General features: G+C 40.0%; 1 protein-coding gene across 5 annotated transcripts in view; it reads right to left on the bottom strand.

Moving 5' to 3' along the window:
• Rad51b (RAD51 paralog B) overlaps positions 1–17282 on the bottom strand; it is a 572244-nt gene that overhangs the window by 28335 nt on the left and 526627 nt on the right. The gene's annotated exons all lie outside the window — the stretch shown is intronic.

The following is a 17282-nucleotide window of genomic DNA, read 5'->3' as shown; positions in this document are numbered from 1 at the left end:
ACACTGTGAAGTCTTACTGGAAACATAAATTATGACTAAAAACCAAATTTGGAGCAAAGAAATGGTATCTAGCACTAGTAATATTTCTTATCTGTGAATTCTGTTTGAAAATTCAAAAATTTATCTTTCACTACAAGAGCTTTTATTCTTGGAAGCACAAAGCTTTTCAAAAACTGTTTAACTTTTGTTTTAAATAAATTTATGTTTTTTGTTTTTCTGATGTTAAGAAGTGAGTTATCCAAGGCTGAGCAAAGGTCAGTGTATTGAACTCTGAAAGCAGCCAACCTGGAGGCAGAACCAGAATTCCCATCTTGTGTGTGTCTACCAGACCACCCTGCCATCTTATATAACCAACATCATGTCTTAGTTTTGAGCATTTGAAAATGGAAAGAAATGTGACAGGTTAGAATCTCAGATTCCCTGGCTTTCTGATTAGTTGCAAATCCACATAAGGCTCACATATCACTCTCTTCCATTTTGTCAGTATCTGACTTTGGTTGGTTGTTGTGTGAGTGATGAAAACTTAAAAAGCTATGTTCATGTGTCTAGCATGTGGGAAATCACTCCCAGGTTCGCTCTGCCCCGAAAGGGCCTAAGGGTTATGTACACAGTCTATACCTAAATAGACCTATTTGTCCACTCGTGTACACATTCAACATTACTAGACACTCATTTAAAAAACAGTGTGTTGTGTGCTGTCTTGATGGGAAGCCACAGGCTAAGCTCTCAGACACTGGCCAAGAAGACATGGAATCCAACCCATCCCTAGACCACAGGAAAAATACTTTCAACCACAGAGTTGGCTGCAAAATATTCTTTCTGTAGGAAACAAAATGTTTCCAGCCCTGGGATTTTTTTTTTGGGTCCTTTCACTGTTATTGAATAGGAAAGGCAAATGCTTAAGCAAGAGGCCAAGTAAACATTAAGGAAACCAAAACCAGTTTCCTTTGCTGGAGAGTGGAACACAGGGTAAATAAGTGGCACACTGGATGAGCCCCAGGCCTTCAGAGGCTTTGGGGGAGCAGTAACCCAGGCAATTTTTTATGTGTTTATAGCCTCAGTTAAGTCCTACTTCGCTGCAGCTCCACTTAATGACTACGTAGACTTGGATAAGTCACCCTACTTTTCTGAGCCTCAGTTCTGTAACAAATGGGAATAATAGTGATCTCATAAATTAGAAAAGTTCTAGAGGGATGAAAGGGTCTGACCAAACCATCCAGGTAGCAGTAGGCCAGGACTATGCAGACTGCCCTCAAAAAGTAGAGAGACTCAAAGACATCCTCCTCATAGAATATTACACGTACTATCAGGTGGCAGTAGATCTCAGACTTTGTGTCTCCCTAAGAATGGCCCAGATATGTAGAAATGCAGACTTATCGACCTGCCCCAAGAGCTGCTGATTCAGTCTAGGAGGGCTCAGAATCTGAATTTTTAAGCTATGCAGGTAGATTTCAAAAGGTATTCCTAAGATCATCTGTCAAGAAATAACACAAGAGAAGTCTTCAGCCAAACAAATAAGCAGAGTGCAAGGACTGCGTTCTGCAGGTTAGCACAACAAATAATATGGCAAGCTCCCAAAGACAATGAAAGATATTCCTGTTATATAAGATAGTAGAGGAGGTGGAGCATGATGACATGGCTTCTTTTTCATAGAACCAGAAAATACAATCATCTTCTAGATCATTTCTCTCTCTTACAGAAGAACCCATGACTCAGAATCATTTATCCAAGATTATATAACTCATTAGATACAGAGCTGGAAATTTATTATAAAATATCCTTATCTTTTTTGCAATGGAAAATATTTTTCTTGGTATCTAGAGATGAAGATGGTGGCTATATGTGTATAACATTCTAGAGTCCATGAATTCATCTTAATGTCTCAAAGAATTTAAAGAGCATCTTAGATTTCTGATACATTCAAATGCAAAAGTCCTTCCATGGTAATTCTGGAACTGTGATTCATTTCAGAGACTCCTTTGCAGGCTAATAAAGGAAAATTGGTCAGAAGAAAGAACTATCAAGGGAATAGTGTGGACATTTCAGAGATACCAGAAATTGTAGTTAAATGTGTGTACAGCACCCACTTCTATCTGCTTCCTTAAATTCTACTCAATCTTGCTTCATTAAAATCATTCTCCTTTAATATAAAATATATACCTGACCTTAAGGTCTAGAAAGTTCCATGTGTCATCAAATAACCATAAAATATCCTGGTTAGTGATTACTATGTTAAAAAATTTGTGAGCCTCCTACACAATACCCAAATAAATCAATATGGCATTGGATTCAAGTCATTTTCAAAAGGATGGAATTTCGGATTTTCTCTGTAATGACGGAACATGTAAAAAACTTTAACATTTCTGGGGCTTTGTCTCCATAGACTAGAAATCATATTCATTTTCTTCCTCTCGGTCCAACATTGAAGGATATGAGCAGGCATATGAGTATGGATCCTCAGTTTCTACTTTACTTTGATGAATATTTTAAGGGAGCAATAATCATCCCCCAACAGAATCCCTTTTGGACTTTATTTATTTATTTATTTATTTGGCAGTGGGTGGGGGTGCGGTACCCAGGATTGAACTCAGGGGCACTCAATCACTGAGCCACATCCCTAGCCCTATTTTGTATTTTATTTAAAGACAGGGTCTCACTGAGTTGCTTAGTGCTTCGCTGTTGCTGAGGCTGGCTTTGAACTTGCAATCCTCCTGCATCAGCCTCCTGAGGCACTGGGATTACAGGCATGCACCACTGCACCCTGCCCAGAATCCCTTCTGAAAGTGGGCTTTGAAGTGAGAGACATGGCAGTGAAAGCCATGACCTGCTTGAAGAAAACCAATAATGTATTCTGCAGCCGGATGTTGTCTGTCCTCATAACAATCTCAGAAAACTACAATTCATTAAGTCAGTAACAGTGGCCCTACAAGATTAAGTTTAATCTTGCAACCATTATTATTAGCCAAATGGGGCCCAAAGAAGGGAGTTTATAGAAGTCTCCTTATAGAAACTGAGATGGCATCTAAATTAGAATCCAACTGCATCACTAAATACTTAACAATCCTTTCCTTCCTGGAGAGAATTCTTTAGAGCTGTTCTTCTGTGCTATGTCATCACGTCTCTACTATGACACGAACTCATTAAAGGATGGGAGCCTGCTATTCTTTCCACAAGGGAAGAGCAGTTTGGATATGTACACACAGATCCTGGAACATTTCAATGCACCTCTTGTAGAGGAGGTCCTTTTGGTCTCAACTCCCAGTCCCCACGAGACATTATTTCCAGCCATTAAAATGCTTCCTGAGCTTAGATACATCTGGAAAGTTTTGGAAAATCCTACAGGAAGGAGACTGAGCCAAAAGAGCTCCTTTTCTCATGCCATGCAGGAAGCACTGTGCAAAATGTTTGCCCTCCAAGATAGCCCAGCCCAGAATCCCAACTCACAGGGCTGGGGAACTATGGTACATAGATGAGTCCTCTGGGGAACAGGGCTAAGGAAGAACAGATTTGGGTTCCTATATTAGCCACGTGCCAGAGAGCTTATGTAAGACCCATACTTGTCAAGGTCTATCAGAAAAAACAGGATTCATCCCAGGCAGTTCAAGAGAGAATTTAATTTGGGGAACTAGTCACAAATATGTTGGAAGAGCTGAAAGGAAAATAGAAGACAGCAAGACAACCCAGAGTTCGGCAACAAGAAGCTACTATCATCCACAATCAAGAAAGACGTGCTACTGCTGGAGCTCAGAGGCTGATGCTGCCCAACTAGACCTGGGACAACTAAGGGATCATGGAGGAGGAACTAGAATCACTGCCTAAGACACCACCGAAAGGCAGGCGTGGAGAAGGGACAGAAATACATGGCTTCTCTCATATTTCTTCCCTTCATCCTTCCCCCAGGGATCAAAATGAACCAGAATCAATGGAAAGGTAGCTTGGGAAATATAGGAGTCAGTTCCCTGTGGTACCAAGCAGACCAGGGAAGGACAGGGGAGTGGATCTAAGAACAAATAAGCCATTGACTTGGCATGACCCACAAAGCAGGAATTACTGATTGATTCTCAATTTGCAGATGGGTATCTTTCAGAAAATATTTAAGTCTAAACTATTGGTTCTCCAAATTAGCTACTGATGCCACAGCCTTGGATTTTAAATTTGCCAAAATTCAGTGGGAGGGAGACATGGCTATCAATAGGGCCCTCTCCTCCCTGAGTTAAAGGGTTTTACCACAAATAGTTTGTACTCTTCCCTTTCCATAGCAGGTATCTCCAAACTTTTCATTTTTCACATGTTCTGATAACACTGTCTCTGTACAGAAACCAGGGTTCTGAAAGAAACAGTATTGAGGGTGAAAAAGGAAGAAAGGAAAAATGGGCTGGAAACAGTGGTAGGAGTCAGGGGGAAGACAATTTTCACTCATGATTCTGTGTAAATTATGAGAAATCATTTTGGATCTCCAAACTAATTCCTGATGGCAGTCATTTAATTCAGAGTGGAAGAATGAAAGTAACCATACTGTGCTATATAATCAGGGAAACACGTGTGTCAAGCAGAGTCAGCTGTTGCCTCCCCTCCTGGGTCTGCTCTTTCTCTTGTACCAGCCCATTTCAGTGGGCAATGACCTCATCTACTCACCTACTGCATCAGAACCATCCCCTTCCTTCTTCTCTCTCTTAAGGGCTATTAATCCTGCTTCCTTGCCATCTCATATCTCTTCCTTCCTCTCTACCTCCATGGTCACTGTCTCCTTAGGCCCTCATTCCCATGGATCCTATTTCTAATCCCTCTAAATCCAGATGGCAAACTTGTACAGGAGAGCCTTGAAAGTGCAAATCGGATGTTATTGCCATGACTGGGGCTTCTGAGAACCTCTGCAATCAAATCTGGTATACCCTTCTTTTCCTTGCTTAAATGACAGGCCCCACTCTCTCCCCATCCAGATGTTGCATAGACACGACCTTCAATGTAGCTACCCTTGGCAGTTCCCATCTCAGGGCCTCTACTCATGGTTTCCCCAGGCCCAATCTACCTAGCAATACCAAATTGCCTTTTAAGTTTTGTCTAGTTCTCACCCTTCCTCTGAATCCTTCTCTAACTATCCCTTCACTACTAGGAATTTAACCAGCCCAATATTGATGCCCACACTGTATTCTCTACAGTTCCCTCAATACCTTCTTGTATTTATTTATATGTCTGCTTCTGTCTCCTAGGTATTCTCCTGTAATAGTATGGTAATTTAGGACAGGAGGATGGGCTTCATTTGACTTCATATTTCCCAATATTTAGCACATATTATCTACCTGAAAAAGATTTAAAAGGTGGGGGGGGGGAGAAAGGAGGGATGGGAGAAGAGTGGTGTCCAACACAAAGAACACTTAATGGTTTTGTCTGAATGAAGACCAAAGAATTAGAAGAGGACTCGTGTCTTGGTTTCAGCACAGACAAAGGCACTATTATAATTACCATTTGTACAAGACTTGTTCCTAAAGATTTCAAGCTGTAATGTGTACTGCCTTAGTCTGTTTTGTGCTTCTGTAACAGAGTGCCACACACTGGGCAATTTATAATGAATATAAGTTTATTTCTCATAGCTCTGCAGGCTGGCAAGGCCAAGGTTGAGGGGCCTCTGTTTGGCAAAGGTCTTCCTCATGTCATCATGTGGTGGAAGGACAAAGAGAGGGAGGGAGAGAAACTCATCTTTACAAGGAATCCACTCCCACCCTAACAGCACTAATTCATTTATGAGGGCAGAGCCCTCATCTCTAACTACCTCCTAAAGGTCCCATCTGTTAACCCTGTCACAATGGCCACTAAGTTTTGAACACATGCTTTGGGGGGGACACATTCAAACTATAACATAAACTTTTTCTTAACTGAGGGAAAATATTAGATTTTAGGAGATGAAAAAGTGACCAAGCCTTCAAAGATGCCATGGCAGTCCCTCATTCAACTTATCTCTCTGAGTTTTCTTGGAAAATAATTGCCTTTGAACCATCACAACATGTAGAAAGATCCCTTAAGCAGTGGGGTCATAGAGACTGCATTTTAATTCAAACTAATATTACAGGCAGCTCCTGAAAAGGACTGACCTTCTCAAATCAGTGGGATCAAATGCTGACAGATCCTTAGCAGAGCCAGTCACTGGGGGTGGGGGATGGGGTGAAGGGATGGGGGGGTGGTATAAAAAGGCAAGACCAGTGCCAGAATGGGGCACAAGTAGAAAATAGAGATCAAAGGAAGAACCTAACATTCCAACGCAGGTCAATATAGGACAGTATGTCTGGAAAAAACACTGTATAAATAGCTACAAATATGAGAGAACAGTTTGGCATAAGCACAGCTGTTGAAGGGTTAGGGGCCATGTTGACCCTGATAAACCTTTCTGTTTTAAGGAAGAACCAGTAAAAGAACATGGAACTATCAGAAGTTTTCCCATTTCACTAGACATTGACTGAGTCTTCACTAGGGCACTGGAGTAGTACTTTCAGAGAACAGAGAATTCAGAAAAGATTTAGAGGAAAACTCCAATATTTGTTGCTATGTGGGAAAGTGAATTGGCAAGGAAAAAGTAAAGGCATAGATATTATTAATATGTCATTCTCTATCATTCACAAAGGAAGGGATATATCTCTGGGGTACACCATGATACTTCCCAGGCCCTGCTGCTTTTCACTGGAGGAAACCTGGACAGACAAGCATAGGTCTGCCACACTGTGAGCAAGACTCCATAGAATCTCTCTTCTTTGACAGTAAATGGGAGAACACTGAAACCAAACCCATTACATGAAAAGACATTGACTAGAAAGGCCAGAGCTTGGAAGCTGAGGGAGGAAGGGCCAGGATGTCTAGCTGAATGGCAAGAGTCGGGGGATCAAGTTCTGTGGAGCCCATTCTTTCTTGAGAAGGTTCTGTTGCCATACAGAGCTACACAGTTATAGTTATAACTAATGATTATTTAACAGAGATTGAAACAGTTCTCAGAACAACAGGGCATTCCACTCGTTGAAGGAAGCATTCTACCTAATATTAGGAGCCTACCACCCCATAGTTTAAAAGAAGAAATTATCTCCAAGTCACATGCATAAATAACCTTATATTAAGATGGGACTCTTGTCAGATCAAAGTTAAGAACCCAGGAATGCTGAATAGGGAGTGTATGTATGTGACTGGGGTGGGGATGGGGGCAAAGGAGAAGGAAATTCTGCCTTTGCTACCTTAAAAGTCATGTGATTTAGAGCAAAAATTTAAAGCTCTATAAACTTCAATGTAGTCATCTATAAAGCATACCTATTAATACCTACCTCATAGAGTTGTTGTGAGGCTTGAACAAGAAAGTGCCCATAAAGTACTTGGCAGAGTAATTGGCACAAAGGAAACTCTCAATAAATGCTTGGTAGACAAAGAAAAGCAACCAGAGGGCCAGGGCTGTGGGGGCTTTGGGTGGATTGTTCCCAATTCTCAGATACACCAGGCGCCTTGATTATAAGTTTCTAGTTTGTAAAGATGTGTTTCTTTCTGGAAGTTTGACACTCTGAGAAGAATTTGGTGAGTGTGTGTGGATCATAATCCCAGCTCAATCTCTCATTGCCAACTTTGAAAGGAGGGTTGAGAAAATAAGCAGTGGGGTACAACCACTGCAGCTTGGCTCTCCAAAGGTGTTCTCAAAATCATAGTCCCTTAGGTAACAATAAAACAGGAGTCCAAGACTCAAAAGCACACATGGTCTTTGTCCAAGATGCCAGAACTCTAACATTCTGCCAAGCCAAGAAGGGAAACTTCTAGAAAAAGACCCTAAGTGGAAAAACCTCTGTTTCAAGCATTTTAACTTGAAGGCAGTTGCCAGGAACCACTGGGGACAGGGAGCTAGGCAAAAGGGTAGGAGGAAAGTTAATGGGGAGAAGGAGTAAGTCAACTCTATGGGACGTGAAAACTTCAGATTATTTAGACCAGGAGAAATCAGGAAAGCCCAATGACTTCTATTGCATTTGACAATCAATCATGCATTGGACAATATAAAACATATCATAAAATGTCATGGTACATAATAGATCTTACACAAATTCAAATTGAACGCTTTTATTTGATTCATTTTCTTTCACACTTCCATTCTTTGTCTGCATCCCTGTCCCCTGCCCCTAACTTCATAAGCTATTAAGATACTAGAAGGGCCTGAAGCCCCACAACTCTACCCATTGCCCAGCAATGATCTTGAGAAAGGACTAGAAATGCAAACCAGTATTGTACTGTGCTGTGCACCCCCCAGCCATAGCACCCTCAGGAGAGAAGCAGAGACCACAGTCCTAGGCTGTGCACTGCCTTACCATCAGGATTCTTTCCCAAGAACAACAGCCAGAACACAGTGCTCTAAGCCAGACCTACCTTGGCCCATGTGTGACCAAATCACATACACAGACAGAGCAAAGAGCATTTCTGGACCATAGTCACATGACAGGAGTATTTCCAAGTCAAACAAAGCCAAGAACCAAAGAAAAAACAAGCAGCAGCTCATTGTCTCCTTCCTTTCATGTCCCTGTCCTGCAGTAGGGAATGCCATTTTCATATGTAATTTAGTAAGCTTTGCAGGTAAGCTAAATGACATTCTAGATCTAGTCATCTTTGGGGAGAAGGCAGAGAGAAAGATAGTAAGGACCATCCATCAAGCCAAAAGAATCGTTAAGACTTCATTTTCTAGCACCTCATTTTATTTTTAAAAAGATTAAAAGAACAAAAACAAAATCCCATTACATCTTAGAGAACATGGTATATGGCAAAAAGAACTTGGGCTCTGAAGCTATACTAACTTAGATGCAAACCTTGATACTACTATTGACAACAAGTTTTTTTTTTTTTCTTTCTTTTTTTTAATCTTTCAGCCCGGTTTCTCTATCTGTAAAAATAAAGATAAGGTGTCTGGGAAGGGTGTTGTAAGGATTAACGGAAATAATACCTGTGAAAGTCTCACCTGCCACCCTGTAAGCACTTAATAAAGGCTAATTCCATTCCATCCCCAGAAAATAAAGAAGGCTCTAAATTTGTATTGCCTGGAGTACTGGTATCAGGAAATATTCTTCACTACTAACCAATGGACACTGAGATAGTAGGAAATGGGTCGCACACAAGTGGCCTCCTGTCTCCTTTCCTCTGTCTTGCTCTGCCTTTTCAAATAAAGATGCAGAGACTCAAAAATGTGATTACCACAAAGTTTCTCCCATGCTAAGAAGATCAGACAAACAAAAGGCCAGAAAACTCTGGTTCTCCTGAATCATGGCATATCTTGAGCCTATTAAAATGGGCAATTGGAATCTCAGGGTTTAAGGGTGCTACTCCATGAACTCAAATGACATTTGTAGGAGACCGGCAGCCATGTTGTCTATAAGAAAAGTCACTTGATTGGGAAGTTTATGCTCATTGTGAATTCAACCTGGAAAAAGTCACTTAGTCACATGAATGGACTCAAGAATTTTAAGTTGACTTTTATCTTGAAATACATAGCAATTGGGGTGAGATAGGACTTTTTTTAAAAAAAATTTTTTCTGCAGATTTCTGCAGAATCTTTTTTTGTGAGCTATTGAAAGTCTTAGGGGATATAAAAATCACATCACCTGCAAACCCAATAATTTGGTTGGGTTTGGAGACTTTTTTTTGCCCAGAGTCTTCCTACTATTGCTCCTACTATCATCAGATAAAGTGAAAATAGCAACAGGTTAGGAACTGGGAGAACTGAATTCCAATTCCATTTTTTCTACTTACTGTCTGATCCTGAGTAGATAATTTAACCCCAACTGTTTACCCCCATCTGTAAAATGAAGGGGTTAGAATAGATTACAGGACTAAGGACCAACCATCCACATGAGAATCACCCTAAGTGCTAAAAACTGCAGATTCTGGGCTTGGCCGCACTCTTACTGAATTCATCATTGGAGGCAGGACCGGGGATCTCTTTAGATAAGAGTCCCTGGGTTAGGAGATCACTAGGAGGTATCTCAAATGGGATACTGTTATTCTAAATGTTCTTATTGTAGTGAAAGTGCTGATTTGTTTAAAAGTCGGTCCATAGTTTATGCAGTTATTGAACCCTTCTTCACTTTTTACTTTCCCAATCAACAACTTGCCCCATTTTCTTTCCACTCATAGCTAAAGAATCAAGGCTAAAATACAGCATCCTGTCCAACTGTCATTCCCAAATGAGCCAAATACTTTTCATTGTCCTTGACTCTCAGGTCACTGCCTTGTTCAAGAGATCTTGTAGCTGTTTCCCACTGCAAACATTTTTATTTCTTAGCCAGACAAATAGGGTCCTCCATTTTGTTCCAAAGCCCTGTGTCTCTTCTACTTCTATCAACAGCTCAGATTTCTCTAAAAATCTCTCATGCAGGTATTTGGCCTAGTTTACTTAGCAAGTTAGAGCTGGGAGGATCATAGCATAAGGAGATTTAGAACCAACAGTATGTAAAAATAAAATTAATCAGAGCTGGAAGAGAATGACTAAGATGGTGAAATGAGTGGCTCATTTCAGGGGAAATCACTTTTCAAACACTTGTGAGTAGACCTGCCATTTGATCCCTGATGGTCAGAGATCATGATCCTTAAGGACAGAAATAAGGACATGTAATAAGTCTGCCATAAAAGTAAACATATTCACTTTAAATACATTAAACCATATGTTCTTTATTCACAGATCCATCTGTCCTGCCTTTTGATGTTAAAGTGTCTATTTTTTTCCCTTTTTGAAATGGAGGCAACTTTTTTGTGTGTGTGGTCCTGGGGATTGAACCCAGTACCTTGTGCATGCAAGGCAATCACTCTACCAACTGCGCTATATCCCCAGCCTGGTAACCATTAATTTTATAACCCTTCAATAAAAATATTTTGCTTTTATTTTTATTTAAACTTTTCTTGGTCCCCAAGGTATCAAACTCTCCTAATAAAGACTGATTCCTCTCTGGTGAAGGAACATATTCTATCACAGTTGAAGCATCAGAAGAGAGACCCCCAGCTGAGGCAAGGGAGCAATTGTACCTATGTATTTTCAAAAACACCTTTCTTAAGAAATAGCTCTCTTGGGCTAGGGATGTAGCTCAGTGGTAGGGCATTTGCCTTGTATTCATGAGGCCTTGAGTTCAATTCCCAGTACTGCAAAAAGGTTTTTTAAAAAATGATCTGTTTGTTTACTGAATTTTACTGAAGCCCATTCAGAGATGATGATTTCATGGGCACATGGACTTTTTTAAAAGGGAGCCCCATTGAATTCATTTGTAGGTGGTAGGAAAGATATAGATATTCTTGTCTCAAATGTAGAGATAGAAACAGGAGTGTTGTTCCTTTTCTGATGCAGCCCATCTTATGCTCTGCTGAGTTACCAACTCACTGCATTCATTTGTGGTTGCTACATGCTTGTCTGGTGGGATTTCCTCAGATTTCAATACATTTGCCTGGTGACCTGAGAAAAGAATCCTTTCAAAATCACCTTTTTCCCAATCTGTTCAACACCTGTTAGAACACTTCTGATGGAAGAGAGTGGCAGAGGCTTTGATTCTGCACTTAAGCAGATCTGGAAAAAGAAGAAATATTTATACCCAAGGCAATTTACTTGGCTGGGATTCTATGTTCCCTTTGCTATTTCTGCAGATAATTCTTCTTAAAAAGGATTTTCTTCTATCTCTGCAACACAGCCAAACTCACCTTTGGCTGAATCCAGGTGTGCGCTCTCTCTTTCTCTCTCTCTCTCTCTCTCTCACACACACACACACACACACACACACACACACACATGAGCGTGCACATACACCCACACAGAAGTCTCCCTGACTAAAAACAGCAGATGAGCTGGAGGAGAAAACAAGAGTACATGTTAATTTGGAATCATTCTGCTTAGGAAAAGGGATTCATATCTGAGTTAGGGCAACTAAGCCTGATCCCTCTTTAGAGAAACCTGGGAGTAAGGAGACATACAGGGTGGCTTATATCAGGTAAAACATCTGTGGTGTCTCTCTTTGGGTGAACACGGGTATAAGCCTGGTATTCCACTCCAAATCTTCGTTTCAGCTTACCTGGGAGAAAATTTTAATCATTTTTTCTTTGATTATTCTGTCATTCATTAAGCCTTCCCAACCACAGAAAGGGGAAGTTAAGACTTCTAGAAGATTGCAACAAAGATTTCTGCCCTGTCTGCCAAAGTCCACATGCCATCTATTTTTGAAAGTGGATGCAGAAACCCTCCCTCCTAGGCTTCAGTCTATGTTTAGGACCCTGGCTCATTTACACAAAGGAATTCCTGTGAAAAGGATTCTTGTGAAAAAATCTGGTTCCCATTCACTCATAGCCCCCAGCAGACTGGTTCTGCATAAACGTATTCTTATATTCAGTATTCTTATGCTATTTCTATACAGATATCTGCTTGTAATTGTCAAGATTTTATGCTAAACTCTTTTACTGACAATTACTAATGCATTACAGGGAAGATTAGACTGTAAAACTCAATTCCTATGGGTAAGAGTTGATTCTAAATCAGCAATGTGTCCTTCCTCAAGGGTGGGTTAACAGTCAGGCGTGTAAAAGACTACACACCTGTAATCCTAGTAACTCTGGAAGCTGAAGGATCACAAATTTAAGATGAGCCTGAGCAAGTTAGAAAGCCCCTATCTCAAAATAAAAAAATAAAAGAGAAGCTGGGGCTGTAGCCCCGTGGCAGAGTGCTTGCCTAGCATGTGTGAGGCACTGGGTTCAATCCTTAGCACTGCATAAAGAACTAAACAAATAAAGATATGCTGTCCATCTACAACTATAAAATAAAAAACATAAGAGGAGCTGGGAATATAGCTCAGTGGTAGAGTGCCCCAGAGTTCAATCCTCAATACCACCCCTCCAACACATAAAGAAAGAAAAGTAGACTGGGTTTACATATAGATACAAGGAATTTCTTTCTTTTTCTCTGCCAAATAAGCATATCAAATATATAAGTGTTAAGCATTATCCTTACTTCTGAGGGTACACGAATAAAAATTCAGTCATAGACCTGAAGGGGCTCATAATTCAGGGTTTAAATGTTTAAGAATAAAGACAAGTACCAGGTACAACTTGAGGAAGAGGGGCTGATTAACACTGGGTGTCAGGAAAGTATCCATAGTGATGGTGTTTGAGTCTTTGAAAATACCAAATGGACACCAAGAGGATCAAAGCACCAGAAAATAAAAACTGAATATTTCCAAGATGCAAAACAACCTGAGAGTTTAACAAAAGCCCATGGATACAAGTAAGGATCAGGAGATGGAGGAAGAATGTTGGTCCTATCAGTAATTTACTGGTGTATCTACTTCTTTCAACAGCTCAGATTTCCCCCAAGCGTTCTTTAGCTTCAGGGTGCCTTCTAAATAGAAGATGAAAATATTATTATAAAACCCACTTAAATAAACCTCCTATATGAAAAAGTCAACTCTTTCCAATTTGTTGAAATAGGAGAGTTATAATATTTATTTCATCAAGAGGGTGTGAGGCTTAGTCAGGATTAATTTATTTCATTATTCCTTCTAGGGTACTTCAAAATTTATATAATCCCTTATGTGGTTTGTAGGAACAGACTTCATGAGATTTTGATGAGAAATATTATGAATATTTCATCAGGGTTTTGCATCATTCTTTCAAGTATAAGCTTTTCCCAGTCCCTCCCTCATCACAAGGTACCTAGCTCAATGAGAGCTTCCCAAATGCAAGCCTTGGCCAATCCACTTTCCATGCTGCTGCCTCCTTCAACACTCCAGAACCTTCTTTAATAGTAGGGCCCTCTACCTCCTCTATGCTTAATTCTTGATACTCTTAGAGCATATACTGTTCACATGCTTATGTTTCCCCAAGTAGATTGTGAACAGCCAGAGGTTATCAACTACCTTTCTTTGTCCTTTGATTCTCTAGCATCTTATACAAGAACTAGCAGACAAGAAAGGATTAAATAAAGTTTTATCAAGTGAATGAGTGCTCGAACCCTTTGCTCTGGTTACAAGGTAAAACCCAGCCTGTGCCACCTGAGGATGTGTCCACTTTCCTAATTTTCTTTTGGCTATTCACCTGCCCAGCATGTCCCCTTTCTGACGAACTACGGGCATCTATTATTTAAGGCAGGGGTTCTCAACCTTGGCTGCACATTGCAATCACTTAGGCTAGCCTTATAAATAAAATGAACATTGATGCATGGGCTCCTACCCCATCCCTGGCAGAAATTTAAATTTCATTGGTCAGGGTGGTGGCCAGGTATTAGTATTTTATAAATGCTTCTGTGATGAGTCTGAAATGCAGTGAGGTTTGAGATTCCCTTGGTTTAAGGTGATACTCAGGTCCCACCTTCTAGAAAGACTCAAGGTATCTTTGATAGTTTCACCTTCCTTAGGATTCAAAGTATGTACTTTTTTTAACCATTCATTAGATAAAAAATAAAATGCTTCCTTGTGACTATATTTCAATATTCCTTAAGTTCTTTAACTCCTGTACTGTATTTGGTTGTTCACGAGTCTGTATATATGTATCATCTTCGTCCCTACACTGGAAGCAATTTGAGGGCCAGAACTGTGTCTTCTCCTTCCTGGCATCCCCATGCCATGTACATCATGGATCCAGATATATTTTTGATTATTTAAAACAATTGCAACAACAACAACAACAACAAAACTAGTAGAGGTCACTTTAATGCTACTCTAAGGACATGTCTTTGATAAGAATAAAAATGTTGCAAAAAGGGTGGAGCAGGATTGAAGCAGAGTAGGACAATGGTAAATGAAAGTCCAATGGAAAAAAAGGCTAAATTAATCCAAAAGAAAATGCTTCCCAGTTTCTCAAGAGGGTTTTCCCAAATACTGAAGCAGATAAACAAGAGAATTAACTTGGCTTGTGACCTGATAAGGAGACTTCTTTTTTAGTTATATAATTTTACACAGTTTCCAGGGTGTATAGAAAAAAATCAGCCAGGAGGACTCCTTCCCTTCAGTTCAGCTCTTGGGTTAATCAGATTGAAGATTGTTCAGCTTGACCTGACCTCCTTCCAGGCCCTGTGATCCCAGACTAAGCCTCACATTGAAGAGCCCTGGTGTAGAGCTCAATGTCATAGAAACGGGATGAAACATAATCTTTATTCCATAACCTTGATCCCTTGGTGTAGCAGCTTCTACTTGTGGACTAAAAAAACTCCAACAAACAGAAAATTATACTTGATATCTTCTCCAAGGTGCTGGTGTCCCACAGGTATGACTGTCCTATAATGACCAGGCACACTTTCCAAGTAAGTAGAATCATAAGAAAATATTTTTTTGGTGTTATTACCTGAAAGCCTGGCTTTAAAGTATTGTTTGTGTACATATCACTGAAAAGGCTTATCTTCACATGGCTTCAGTACTTGGTCATGAAGTAAGACCACAGGAAAGCCTCACGGAATCACTAAGCCTGCCCTCTGCTGAGGCAAGATAAGGCCATCAGGCAGAGACATGTTTTTTACATCAAATTTCATTCTAGTTATTGGGTCACAAATTGAACAACTCATTCCCCAAAGCATGCTTATTTCTATAGTGTAATTAAATGTATGTCCTTTTGCTTGTTTTGGTCATTTTTACACTGGTAATATTTAACATTAATTGTTAATTATTGTTTGAAAATATGATTCAAAGGCATTTAAGTCTGCCTCTGATTGATTAGTAATGATAGTACAAGTTGTCCTTCATAGATTAAGATAACATCACTGACCCATCTAATAGGATATGAGTTGATAGACTGTCACTGATCCAGCCACACTTTGCCCCTAGTTCTTCTTGTGACCAGTGGCCTGCATTTGACCTTATCAACCAAGAGCAAAGAGCCAACTAAATCCTCCCATTACCAAAGAAATGCAAAATAATAGCATTTGTCCTCCCAGCCACTTCCTGTTGACACTGACAAAATGTAAAGGACTGGATTTTTTAGTTATTATAAGGAAACGACAAATGTGGCTCTAACTTCTTTATCTACTTGAAAATTCTAACTGGAATTAGTAAAACTAGGGTCTAGGAGCCTCGAATTCATGATACTGTATATAAGAGACCAAATCACAAATTCAGGGTGTATTACAGAAAGAATGCCAAATAAAATCTAAAACAGATTTGGAGGAAAAAATAAACAAACAAACCCACAGGCATAAACTATAGGCTTTTAAGAAGTGGGTAAAAAATTCATGAAAATGAATGAATCAACACTGATTCACAAGGAATTTTGCTTCCTCTAATGCAATTTAGAAATACTTGACAGTCCTTAGTGATATCTCTGATAGCTACAAACAAAGTTTATTTATCATGATTTACTACCTAGGGTACAAACCAAAGGTCATTAGGTTCTCCAGGAATATTTTTGGGTATGTTCCACTAGGAAGAGAAGTGATGGAGCCCAGGATACCAGAATCACTGGGGGAAAGGTATCATTGAGGTAATGAGCATGCCAGGGCCTGAGAACATAAGAATGCTTCCTGAACAGAAATTAGTCCATCTATCTTCTCAGAACAGGGCTGACCTAGTCACCAAGCTGGAATGTTATTTACACAATCCCAAGAAGACCTAGAATCCTCTGTTCTGTAACCAGGGCATTCATAAAGTTATGTCTGGAACAGGCAAAGACTCATGTCTGTTTTTCATAATTCCTGTCTCCTTGAAAAAGAGCCAATTTACCTAATGCAGGTAAAGGCAACAAAACCCTACCTCCCATGTCCAGAAAGGACCACCAGTGCAATAGTTCATACTCTTTAATTAATAACCTGAATTTGCCATATACTTAGCAAGTTGGGCAAATCTGGCTTCTGAATTCTGCCCCATTCAAAACAACCTTTTTCTTTCTGCATACAGAAGAGATTGTGATTAAATCTGGTGACATAGCAGGATAAAGTCAAGGTAAGACATTAGAAAAAGAATTTCCTGATTATGAAAAACATCAGGCTATGGTATTCCTTTCTCTGGAGTACGAGAGAAGATGGAAAAAGGGGTAGACAGTATAGCTTTCTGGATGGAAGTGGGGGATTCTTACTTGGGGCCAGGATAGAAACTGTAAATAGGGAGCTCTGAGGAAGTCATTATCCTTTCCAAGGTCTCTCTGGCACCATTCAGTACTTTACACTACAGGCTTATGTAGTAATGTAAAAGTACCAGGATCTGGGGAAAAGTTCATTCACTAAGCAGGATCTATTTGGGCTAAAGTTCTCTCTCTTCTCTCTCTCTCTCTCTCTCTCATTCTCTCTCTCTCTCTCTCTCATTCTCTCTCTCTCTCTCTCTCTCTCTCTGTCT

The sequence above is a fragment of the Marmota marmota genome, unplaced genomic scaffold, assembly GCF_001458135.2.
Source record: "Marmota marmota marmota unplaced genomic scaffold, marMar, whole genome shotgun sequence".
Classification (NCBI taxonomy): domain Eukaryota; kingdom Metazoa; phylum Chordata; class Mammalia; order Rodentia; family Sciuridae; genus Marmota; species Marmota marmota.
This window is presented reverse-complemented; position numbering and strand designations above follow the sequence as displayed.